This window comes from Budorcas taxicolor, chromosome 10, assembly GCF_023091745.1.
Source record: "Budorcas taxicolor isolate Tak-1 chromosome 10, Takin1.1, whole genome shotgun sequence".
Classification (NCBI taxonomy): domain Eukaryota; kingdom Metazoa; phylum Chordata; class Mammalia; order Artiodactyla; family Bovidae; genus Budorcas; species Budorcas taxicolor.
The window spans coordinates 4,617,598-4,629,021 of NC_068919.1; the positions used below are offsets into that span (position 1 = coordinate 4,617,598).

Here is an 11,424-nt window from a genome sequence, read left to right on the forward strand (position 1 = left end):
CCTGTGAAAATGTATTTTCCAACTTGTAATCCAGAAGCTTTTGTCATTATTCCTACCCCTAAGTCTTCATGGTTTATTTTTATTTTGCAACTGGCCACATGTTATGAAAATTTTTCTAGAACTGAAACACATCAACTGCAGCTCATCTTATCATTTCCTGAACAATGCTTGTTATTCTCATTATCATGGTCTTTTGTAATCACTTGTTAAATATATGAACAAGAACAGATAGAAAGGGAGACACCAAGGACAGTTGAAAATCTTTTTAAAAATAAACACCAGATTTTTTTAAAAAACCCAACAACTTAGAATGATAGCTGGGATTTGATTGTCAAAAAAATAATCGTGAATGAACAAAACATAAAGTAGAGTATTCCTCCTTTATCTTTTGTCCAAGGATGAAGGAAGATGTGGCTAACTGGAGACTACACCCTTTCTGAGGAACTATTTTCCTGCTATTGTGGGGGTCTCCTACTCTAACTTCCTTACATCATCCAAAAAGAATTACAGAATCTTCCCAACATGGACCATTAATAGAAACAACAGGATTTTGCTCTTGTTCCCTTTACATTAAAGTACCATCCCAGGTGGAAGCGTCCAGGTGGCTCAGTGGTGAAGAATTCTCCAGTGCAGGAGATGCAGGAGACCTGGGTTTGATCCCTGGGTCGGGAAGATCCCCTGGAGAAGGAAATGGTAACCCACTCCAGTATTCTTGCCTGGCAAATTCCATAGGCAGAGGAGCCTGGAGGGCTATAGTCCACGTGGCTGCAAAGAGTCGGACACAGCTGAGCATACACACACACCATCCCCATACTGATTTTAATTCTGGATTTCAAAATACAGCATTACATCTAGAGAAGCACATGTGCATCTAATATCACTGCATTTTGCATTGAGATAAAAACAAAAATGACAGTCCCTCACATCCAAAAGTTTGCCTTATACTCACAGCGAGGCCATGTCATTCTATTTGATATTAATCTCTCTCACAGAACATCAACCTCAAGCAAGGTTACGCCGAGATCATAATAAAATGAGAGCAAATAAGGTCCCTACATAATTTTGTCTAAGCACAAGCAGAAATAAAGGCACTGTTTTACCTGAAAATGCCAAGCATCTCCTTGCTTGGCCAAGATGATTGATTGCTACTTATTAGCCAGTGATAACTCTATCCTCAGTCTACTCTCCCCTCTCTATAGATGAGATTCGTTGATGCCCAGTCATAGAATTGGTCTTGCTTTCTTACATCATCTGATCTGGTACAAACCCCCATCTCTTTAGAGTCTCCAAATTACTTACCCCAAGTCCCCATCCTGCAGCGCTATCCCAACACCCATTCACTGAGGTGCTCCACCATTCCCCATGATGGGTGTCCTCCCTCTCTGCACCGAGGAATAAACGCACCTTGTCTAACTGGAGGTGCATCCTTGTTTTTGTTCACAAACAACAGAAATGTATTTCTCACCATTTTGGAGGCCGGAAGTCTGAGACCTCGGTGCCAGCATGGTCGAGTTCAGGCGAAGGCCCTCTTCCAGGTTGCAGACTGATGACTTCTACCTGCTCACCTGGTGGAAAGCGGAGTTCCAGGTGCATTCTTGATGGTCAGTTGTATGTTATCTTAATTTAAAAAGACAGAAGCCTCTTTATGAGTAGCCTGGGCTTCCCAGGTGGCACTAGTGGTAAAGAACACACTTGCCAGTGCAGGAGACATTAGAGACTCAGGTTCGATCCCTGGGTCGGGAAGATCCCCTGGAGGAGGTCATGGCAGCCCACTCCGGTATTCTTGCCTGGAGAATCCCCATGGATAGGGGAGCCTGGCAGGCTACAGTCCATAGGGTCACACAGAGTCAGACATGACTGAAGTGACTTAGCATGCATGCATGAGGATACCTATAATCCTTTCATACAAGTTCTGGAATGGATCTGGATTTAATGATTGATCCAGCAGCATATCTGATAGCTCAGTGCTCTGGGCCAACTCAGTTGTTAATTTCTGCCTGTGTGCTCACTTGTGTCTGATTATTTGTGACCCCAAGGACTATAGCCCGCCAGGTTCCTCTGTCCATGGGATTTTCCAGCCAAGAACACTAGAACCGGTTGCCATTTCCTACTCCAGAGGACCTTCCCCACCCAGGGGTGGAACACAAGTCTCCTGAGTCTCCTGTATTGCTAGGCAGATTCTTTACCACCGCACCACCTGTGAAGCCCCCAGCTGTTACTTTGCACTATGCTTAATCCCTTGAGAAGTCAAAGAGTATCAGTGATTTGGTTTACATATTATTTATAAGTCTAGATTTGGTCAATTTAGAAATGGTTATTTAAAAAGAGAAAAGAAAACTCTGTATCTTACTAATGATCAAAAGCTACAAAACAAAAATCACACTTAGATAACTTTGACCAAGCAGATGATAAGACCCTCTATTCTTGAGCACTTACTGTATGCAGGTATTATACTAAGTGCTTGGTGCACTCTTTAGCTCATCTAAAACCCAATAAATTTGGAATACCTTTGAGTCACAGAATATCCAATTAAAAGTGGTTTAAATTTAAAAAAAAAAAAAGTGGTTTAAATAAGGAAGAAAATGTACTGTCCACATCGCTCCATGATGTTAACACGGACTCCTCTGCTCACCACCTTCTGGGAGCTCTCCTCAGCGTGTCCATGGCGGCTCCTTAGGATTGCAGGTTGGCTACAGTAGTATCGGGCTTCACCGCAGGAAGTGAAAGTAGATTCCTAGCACTAATTTTTATTAGAGATGAACTGTTCCTCCCCTTGATTTCCCTCTCAGGTTCCATGGGCAGGACTTGGTCATGCGTCCAGGCCCTTGCTGTAAGGGCAGCTGAGAACATGAGCATCTGGAGTGTTCAGCTTTAGTGATTGGAGGTGAGTTCTGTTGGCATGGAAGAAGGAAGGAGAGGTAGCTATCAGACAGGAGGCAGACCGCATTCTCGGGTGTTATCACCATTTTACGAAGCAGGAAATCAAAGCTTCAGTCAGTTCAGTTCAGTCGCTCAGTCGTGTCCGACTCTGTGCGACCCCATGAATCGCAGCACGCCAGGCCTCCCTGTCCATCACCATCTCCCGGAGTTCATTCAGACTCACGTCCATCGAGTCCATGATGCCATCCAGCCATCTCATCCTGGGTCGCCCCCTTCTCCTCCTGCCCCCAATCCCTCCCAGCATCAGAGTCTTTTCCAATGAGTCAACTCTTCGCATGAGGTGGCCGAAGTACTGGAGCTTCAGCTTTAGCATCATTCCTTCCAAAGAAATCCCAGGGCTGATCTCCTTCAGAATGGACTGGTTGGATCTCCTTGCAGTCCAGGGGACCCTCAAGAGTCTTCTCCAACACCACAGTTCAAAAGCATTAATTCTTTGGTGCTCAGCCTTCTTCACAGTCCAACTCACATCCATACATGACCACAGGAAAAACCATAGCCTTAACTAGACAGACCTTAGTCGGTAAGGTAATGTCTCTGCTTTTGAATATACTATCTAGGTTGGTCATAACTTTTCTTCCAAGGAGTAGGCGTCTTTTAATTTCATGGCTGCAGTCACCATCTGCAGTGATTTTGGAGCCCAAAAATATAAAGTCTGACACTGTTTCTTCTGTTTCCCCGTCTATTTCCCATGAAGTGATGGGACCAGATGCCATGATCTTCGTTTTCTGAATGTTGAGCTTTAAGCCAACTTTTTCACTCTCCTCTTTCACTTTCATCAAGAGGTTCTTTAGTTCCTCTTCACTTTCTGCCATAAGGGTGGTGTCATCTGCATATCTGAGGTTATTGATATTTGTCCCAGCAATCTTGATTCTAGCTTGTGTTTCTTCCAGTCCAGCATTTCTCATGATGTACTCTGCATATAAGTTAAATAAGCAGGGTGACAATATACAGCCTTGATGTACTCCTTTTCCTATTTGGAACCAGTCTGTTGTTCCATGTCCAGTTCTAACTGTGGCTTCCTGACCTGCATACAGATTTCTCAAGAGGCAGGTTAGGTGGTCTGGTATTCCCATCTCTTTCAGAATTTTCCAGAGTTTATTGTGGTCCACACAGTCAAAGGCTTTCTCATAGTCAATAAAGCAGAATTAGATGTTTTTCTGGAACTCTCTTGCTTTTTCCATGATCCAGTGGATGTTGGCAATTTGATCTCTGGTTCCTCTGCCTTTTCTAAGAGGTGAAATAACTTACCAGTAGGTATTCAGCAAGAAGATTTAGTATGTGGAACTTCAAAGCATGAACTTTATAAGGGTATGGACTCCGAATAAAATGGACCCAGGTTTGCATCTTAGCTGTGCCTCTTGTTTCATCATTTGTAAAAAGAAATTACTGTACCACCTACTTCACTGAACTATGGCAAAGCCTAAACAGGTAATGTATTAATATGCGTAAGGTATTGAGCACAATGTCTGGCCCTGTTATCACTGTTGTCTTCGCCGTCAATCATTATTAGCATTATTACTCCATTCCACTGAGGATGCCACCCACTGGATGAAATTTCTATATAGGGTCAGAGTCCACGTGCTCCTCTTTCATTTTTCACAATACCAGGTAAGTGGAGTTTATACTACAACATCATATTCTTACCTGGTTTCTGCCTTTCATTCATCTTAACCCTTCTTGTGAACCGTGAACTTCCTGATGTTCCAGCTGGTTTTAGAAAAGGCAGAGGAACCAGAGATCAGATTGCCAACATCCGCTGGATCATGGAAAAAACAAGAGAGTTCCAGAAAAACATCTATTTCTGCTTTATTGACTATGACAAAGCCTTTGACTGTGTGGATCACAATAAACTCTGGAAAATTCTGAGAGATATGGGAATACCAGACCACCTGATCTACCTCTTCAGAAATCTGTATGCAGGTCAGGAAGCCACAGTTAGAACTGGACATGGAACAACAGACTGGTTCCAAATAGGAAAAGGAGTACGTCAAGGTGTATATTGTCAGTTCAGTTCAGTTGCTCAGTCGTGTCTGACTCTTTGCGACCCCATGAATCGCAGCACGCCAGGCCTCCCTGTCCATCACCATCTGCCAGAGTTCACTCAGACTCACGTCCATCGAGTCCGTGATGGCATCCAGCCATCTCATCCTCTGTCGTCCCCTTCTCCTCCTGCCCCCAATCCCTCCCAGCATCAGAGTCTTTTCCAAAGAGTCAACTCTTCGCATGAGGTGGCCAAAGTACTGGAGTTTCAGCTTTAGCATCATTCCTTCCAAAGAAATCCCAGGGTTGATCTCCTTCAGAATGGACTGGTTGGATCTCCTTGCAGTCCAGGGGACTCTCAAGAGTCTTCTCCAACACCACAGTTCAAAAGCATCAATTCTTCGGCGCTCAGCCTTCTCCACAGCCCAACTCTCACATCCATACATGACCACAGGAAAAACCATAGCCTTGACTAGAGGGACCTTAATCCTGCTTATTTAACTTATATGCAGAGTACATCATGAGAAACGCTGGATTGGAAGAAACACAAGCTGGAATCAAGATTGCCGGGAGAAATATCAATAACCTCAGATATGCAGATGACACCACCCTTATGGCAGAAAGTGAAGAGAAACTCAAAAGCCTCTTGATGAAAGTGAAAGAGGAGAGTGAAAAAGTTGGCTTAAAGCTCAACATTCAGAAAACGAAGATCATGGCATCTGGTCCCATCACTTCATGGGAAATAGATGGGGAAACAGTGGAAACAGTGTCAGACTTTATGTTTGGAGGCTCCAAAATCACTGCAGATGGTGACTGCAGCCATGAAATTAAAAGATGCTTACTCCTTGGAAGAAAAGTTATGACCAACCTAGATAGTATATTCAAAAGCAGAGATATTACTTTGCCAACAAAGGTCCATCTAGTCAAGGATATGGTTTTTCCTTTGGTCATGTATGGATGTGAGAGTTGGACTGTGAAGAAGGCTGAGCGCCGAAGAATCGATGCTTTTGAACTGTGGTGTCGGAGAAGACTCTTGAGAGTCCTTGGACTGCAAGGAGATCCAACCAGTCCATTCTGAAGGAGATCAGCCCTGGGATTTCTTTGGAAGGAATGATGCTAAAGCTAAAACTCCAGTACTTCGGCCACCTCATGCGAAGAGTTGACTCATTGGAAAAGACTCTGATGCTGGGAGGGATTGGGGGCAGGAGGAGAAGGGGACCTCAGAGGATGAGATGGCTGGATGGCATCACGGACTCGATGGATGTGAACTGAGTGAACTCCGGGAGTTGGTGATGGACAGGGAGGCCTGGCGTGCTGCGATTCATGGGGTCGCAAAGAGTCGGACACGACTGAGCGACTGAACTGAACTGAACTGAACTGAACCCTTCTTGGGAGCATCAACCATGTCTTATTTGTCTTTACATCTTCAGGCTCTTGCACATAGTATGTGTTCAATAACAGATTTTGAATGAAACTGTAGGTGAGGGTAGAACTAATTCTATACTGCAACAGTTTGAGAACTCTGAGTCCTATTTCTCAACCTGAGAAAAATCACCATTTCCTAGAAAAACATTTGTTTATAAATAACTCATGATGGAAGGTCAAGGGTCAGCAGTGAATAAAAACCACACATTTTCAAGGAAAAATTTTATTCTCCCCATCTGTCCCCCCACCCCTGCAAACAAAGGGTTGCCATTGTAAATCTTGTTTTATTTTAAACCCTGATGCTCTTTCATTGATTAAAAGTTGCACTCATGTGTCAACAAAATTTCAGCCCACAGTGGTTAGTTATTGAAGTCTCCAGAAAAAAAAATCCATGTGTCTTATAAATTTAATTTCTTATAAAATTCAGGAAAAAACATTTCAAAACTCAGCAATAAAAGAATTTTGGAATAAAAGGAAAGTGCATTTCCATAAATATTTCAAATAGAACCTAATAAAAGAGAAATCTTCACTTCTTCAGATTGAGTTCAAGTAAGTTTTCAGTTGTTCCCTTGTGTCTGAGAGCAGTAAACACAGCACAGGAATAGCAACAGATAGTTGACAACATTCATCCTGAGAGCATATAAACACACAATGGGAAGCAGGTATTTCGGCGGCAGTAAAAACAGAGCAGACACATCGGCATCCTCATCTGCACTTGATCCATATCACAATCATGTAATTAGCCTCTTTTTCTTTTTGCTAGTTTACAGATGGTTAAGACCATTTTTTTTTGGACAGGAAAACTGTAACAATGGTTGATTTCTCTATCACTGTTGTTATATTTTACAAAATATGTACAGTCAAGCACACTGGCAAATAACAAAATTATCCAGTGATTCCTTTTTTTCTAATTTTGCACATCTAATTTTACTATTGTGTTTTTTTCATGTATTTTCCTACGAGCCACCATTTTTGAAGCTATGTTTTTATATATCAGCTATTCAATAATGGAACCATGATTCTAGGACTTTGCAAACTCGCAGTGCCCTTCAGAAAGGCAAATATAACATAAATAAAGTGGAGGATCACTTAGTATTTATACGCTGTTCTGATTTCAGTAAATATTTTTCACCTACTGATACCCCTCCTATGCCTCCTCTTCACTGCAATCTTGTTATGAAAGCTCATTGTTAAGGATTTCATTAAGAATTAATTATTATAAAATAATCCTGCTCCTTATAGAAAAGGGGGAAATACAACAAAACACAAAGCAAAAATAAAATTAAGCACAATCCAACTGTATAGATGGCTAATGCTAACATTTTTGTTTACTGACTTCTTGTCTTTTTTCAAAGAATATATAAATAATACATAAACATTCAACTTTTAAAAACAAATTAGAAACAGACTAATTAAACCTTTGCTTTTACATCTAACATTGCAACTAGAATATTTATGGTAATAAATATTTATGAAAAGAAAAAATTTGACTCACTGAATGGTATTTTAAGATAAAGATTACCATAATTTAATCAAGCCTCTACTGGTAAGTATTTATATTATTTCCAATTTTTGTTGTTATGAAAAATACTATACTAAGCATTCTTGTACATACTTCTACATATCTCTAATTATATTCTTGTTTTCGAACATTACTAGAATATGAATTTTTAAGGTTATTTATATGTATTTAAATTTAAAATCCTTACTATTAATTTTAGAGACATAACCATAACACAGAGAATCAAGATGTCTGTCCAAGTCCTAAAATAGAAATTTTTGGTGCACTTATACAAGGCCCACTTTAAATCCTTGGCACATAATGCATTCAAAAGCTTGATACTTTTTGTTAAAAGCTTCCAGAATGGTACCCATGTTCGGTTCAGTTCGGTTCAGCTCAGTCGCTCAGTCGTGTCCGACTCTTTGCAACCCCATGAATCGCAGCACGCCAGGCCTCCCTGTCCATCACCATCTCCCGGAGTTCACTCAGACTCACGTCCATCGAGTCTGTGATGCCATCCAGCCATCTCATCCTCTGTCGTCCCCTTCTCCTCCTGCCCCCAGTCCCTCCCAGCATCAGAGTCTTTTCCAATGAGTCAACTCTTTGCATGAGGTGGCCAAAGTACTGGAGTTTCAACTTTAGCATCATTCCTTCCAAAGAAATCCCAGGGCTGATCTCCTTCAGAATGGACTGGGTGGATCTCCTTGCAGTCCAAGGGACTCTCAAGAGTCTTCTTCAACACCACAGTTCAAAAGCATCAGTTCTTCGGTGCTCTGCCTTCTTCACAGTCCAACTCTCACATCCATACAAGACCACAGGAAAAACCACATAGCCTTGGCTAGACAGATCTTAGTCGGCAAAGTAATGTCTCTGCTTTTGAATATGCTATCTAGGTTGATCATAACTTTTCTTCCAAGGAGTAAGCGTCTTTTAATTTCATGGCTGCAGTTACCATCTGCAGTGATTTTGGAGCCCAAAAATATAAAGTCTGACACTGTTTCCACTGTTTCCCCATCTATTTCCCATGAAGTGATGGGACCGGATGCCATGATCGTTTTCTGAATGTTGAGCTTTAAGCCAACTTTTTCTTGGCATAAGATAGTGCTAGACAGGAAGACACACGTCAGAGATCTTTATCATCAAGATACCATATCTTTTTATCATAGTAAGTGAAATAAATTAGAGAAAGACAAGTATCATGTGATATCACTTGTATATGGGATCTAAAATAATGATGCAAATAAACTTATTTTCAAAATAGAAACAGATGCACAAAGAAAACAAACTTATGGTTGTTGCCAAAGGAGGGGGAATGGAAGCACAAAGTGACAGTTTGGGGTTAATAGGTACACACTGCTATATATAAAATAGATAAGCCACAAGGACTACTGTATAGCATGGGAAATTATATTTAATATCTTATAATAACCTATAAGATAATGTATTTAATATCTCAATATATAATATAAGCACTAGATAATTGTTATATAATTATATGCAATTATTAAAATCATTAATTATATATGGTCATATATAATTATATTTAGTACAATTTATTTATGTCATTATATAATTTAATAATATATTTTAAATTATAATTATTATATAGTAATTATGTAATTCTTACATATTATATATAGTATATATACTATATGTACTACTATTTATACTATATATACTATAACATAATTATACTATAATTAATTCATAATTATAGTAATTAGGTTTATTATATAACTATATACTATATTAAGATATTAAATATAATATCCCATGCTATACAGTAGTCCTTTTGCTTATCTATTTCATATATAGTAGTAGTGTGTATTGGAGAAGGCAAGGGCACCCCACTCCAGTACTCTAGCCTGGAAAATCCCATGGACGGAGGAGCCTGGGAGGCTGCAGTCCATGGGGTCTCGAAGAGTTGGACACGACTGAGCGAGTTCACTTTCACTTTTCACTTTCATGCATTGGAGAAGGAAATGGCAACCCACTCCAGTGTCCTTGCCTGGAGAATCCCAGGGACGGTGGAGCCTGGTGGGCGGGGTTGCACAGAGTTGGACACGTCTGAAGTGACTTAGCAGTAGTGTGTATCTATGAACCGGAAACTCTCAATGGAAAAGAATCTGAAAAGAAATATATATATGTATCTGAATACATATATATTGTCTATATATATGCAAGAAACTAACTGGCACCCCACTCCAGTGTTCTTGCCTGGAGAATCCCAGGGATGGGGGAGCCTGGTGGGCTGCCGTCTATGGGGTCGCACAGAGTTGGACACGACTGACGCGACTTAGCAGCAGCAGCAGCAGCAGCAGCAGCAACCATTGTAAACGAGGAATACTGCCAAAAAAGATATCAAATCTTTGTAAACTAAGCCATACTGTAAGGCAGTCCTAATAAAAGTAATGAAAGGATTTTTGAGTATACACATATTTTAATAACAATATGTTAAAATTAGTATTTCATATTCATATGAAATATGACAGTATAGGAACAGAAAATTCTTAACACGAAGAGTGAAAATGGTGACTAGCCTGTTTAGATATTAAAGCATATTATAAGGTGAGAATAATTAAAACCGCATGAAGGTCGTCCTGCAGGCGGCCGGAGGCTGAGGAGCCTCTGAACCCTGGGGGGAGAGAGGAGACTGAGGGAGTGAAAGCCGCGCGGAGCAGGAGGGGGCGCGCTGCGGGGCTAACGCGCGCCGAGGTGGCAGAGCTCAAACGGGTTCTTCAAGAGGTCCAGAGCAGGCTCCTGCCTTCGGCCTCTGTCCCCCGCCCCCTTCCCCGGTCCCGGTCTCTCCTTCGGAAAGATGTCAACACGGCAGTAGCCGACACTCGGCGCCTTTACTCGAAGCCGCAGGACCTGACCGACGCGGACGCGCCTCGGAGTAACTTCCCGGAGACCGCCATATTTAGTCCACAGACGGGGGCCTGGGCTGCGCGCGCCTCACCGCCTGTGAGGTTCGCATGCCGACCAACTGAAGGACGCGTCAAACTGAAGCATCCTGTGTACAACGACGCTGCAGTGACTTTGAGTGGCTGAAAATGAGCTGCAGCGAGACAGCAAGATTGTAGTACCACCACTCCCTGGGAAAGCCTTGAAGCGGCAGCTCCCTATCCGAGGAGATGAAGGGATCTCTGAGGAGTCTCTTATTGAAGAAAGGAGGCAGGGCCTGCAATAGTTTATTAACAAAACTGCTGGGCACCCACTGGCTCCGAACGAACGCTGCCTACACATGTTCCTGCAGGAGGAGGCAACGGACAGGAACTATGTCCCGGGGAAGGTGCGCCAGTAGGAGCCCCTCTCACCACTTGCCCTCTACTTTTCTGCTGAACTGACATTGGTTTTTGCACGAAGCTTCTCTCTCTCTCTCTGATCTGAAGTTGTCTGCCCAACCCCTGGCCAGATAGACTGTCTGGCGTTGTGTCCCTTGGTACCTGACTATACCGCAGGCACTCTACTAGGAGCCTCTTCTCTGAGGAGACGTGGGAAACCTCTGCTTGGAGTTGGGGAGTGGATGGGGGGTATTGGACTGGAAGGCAATTTCTTGGGCATTTACCCATACCAGA

At 42.1% G+C, this 11,424-nt stretch overlaps 1 pseudogene; it reads left to right on the top strand.

The window, feature by feature from the left end:
* Positions 1-1,503: 1,503 nt before the first annotated feature.
* On the top strand, positions 1,504-11,150 carry LOC128054207 (sorting nexin-12-like; annotated as a pseudogene).
* Positions 11,151-11,424: the final 274 nt, after the last annotated feature.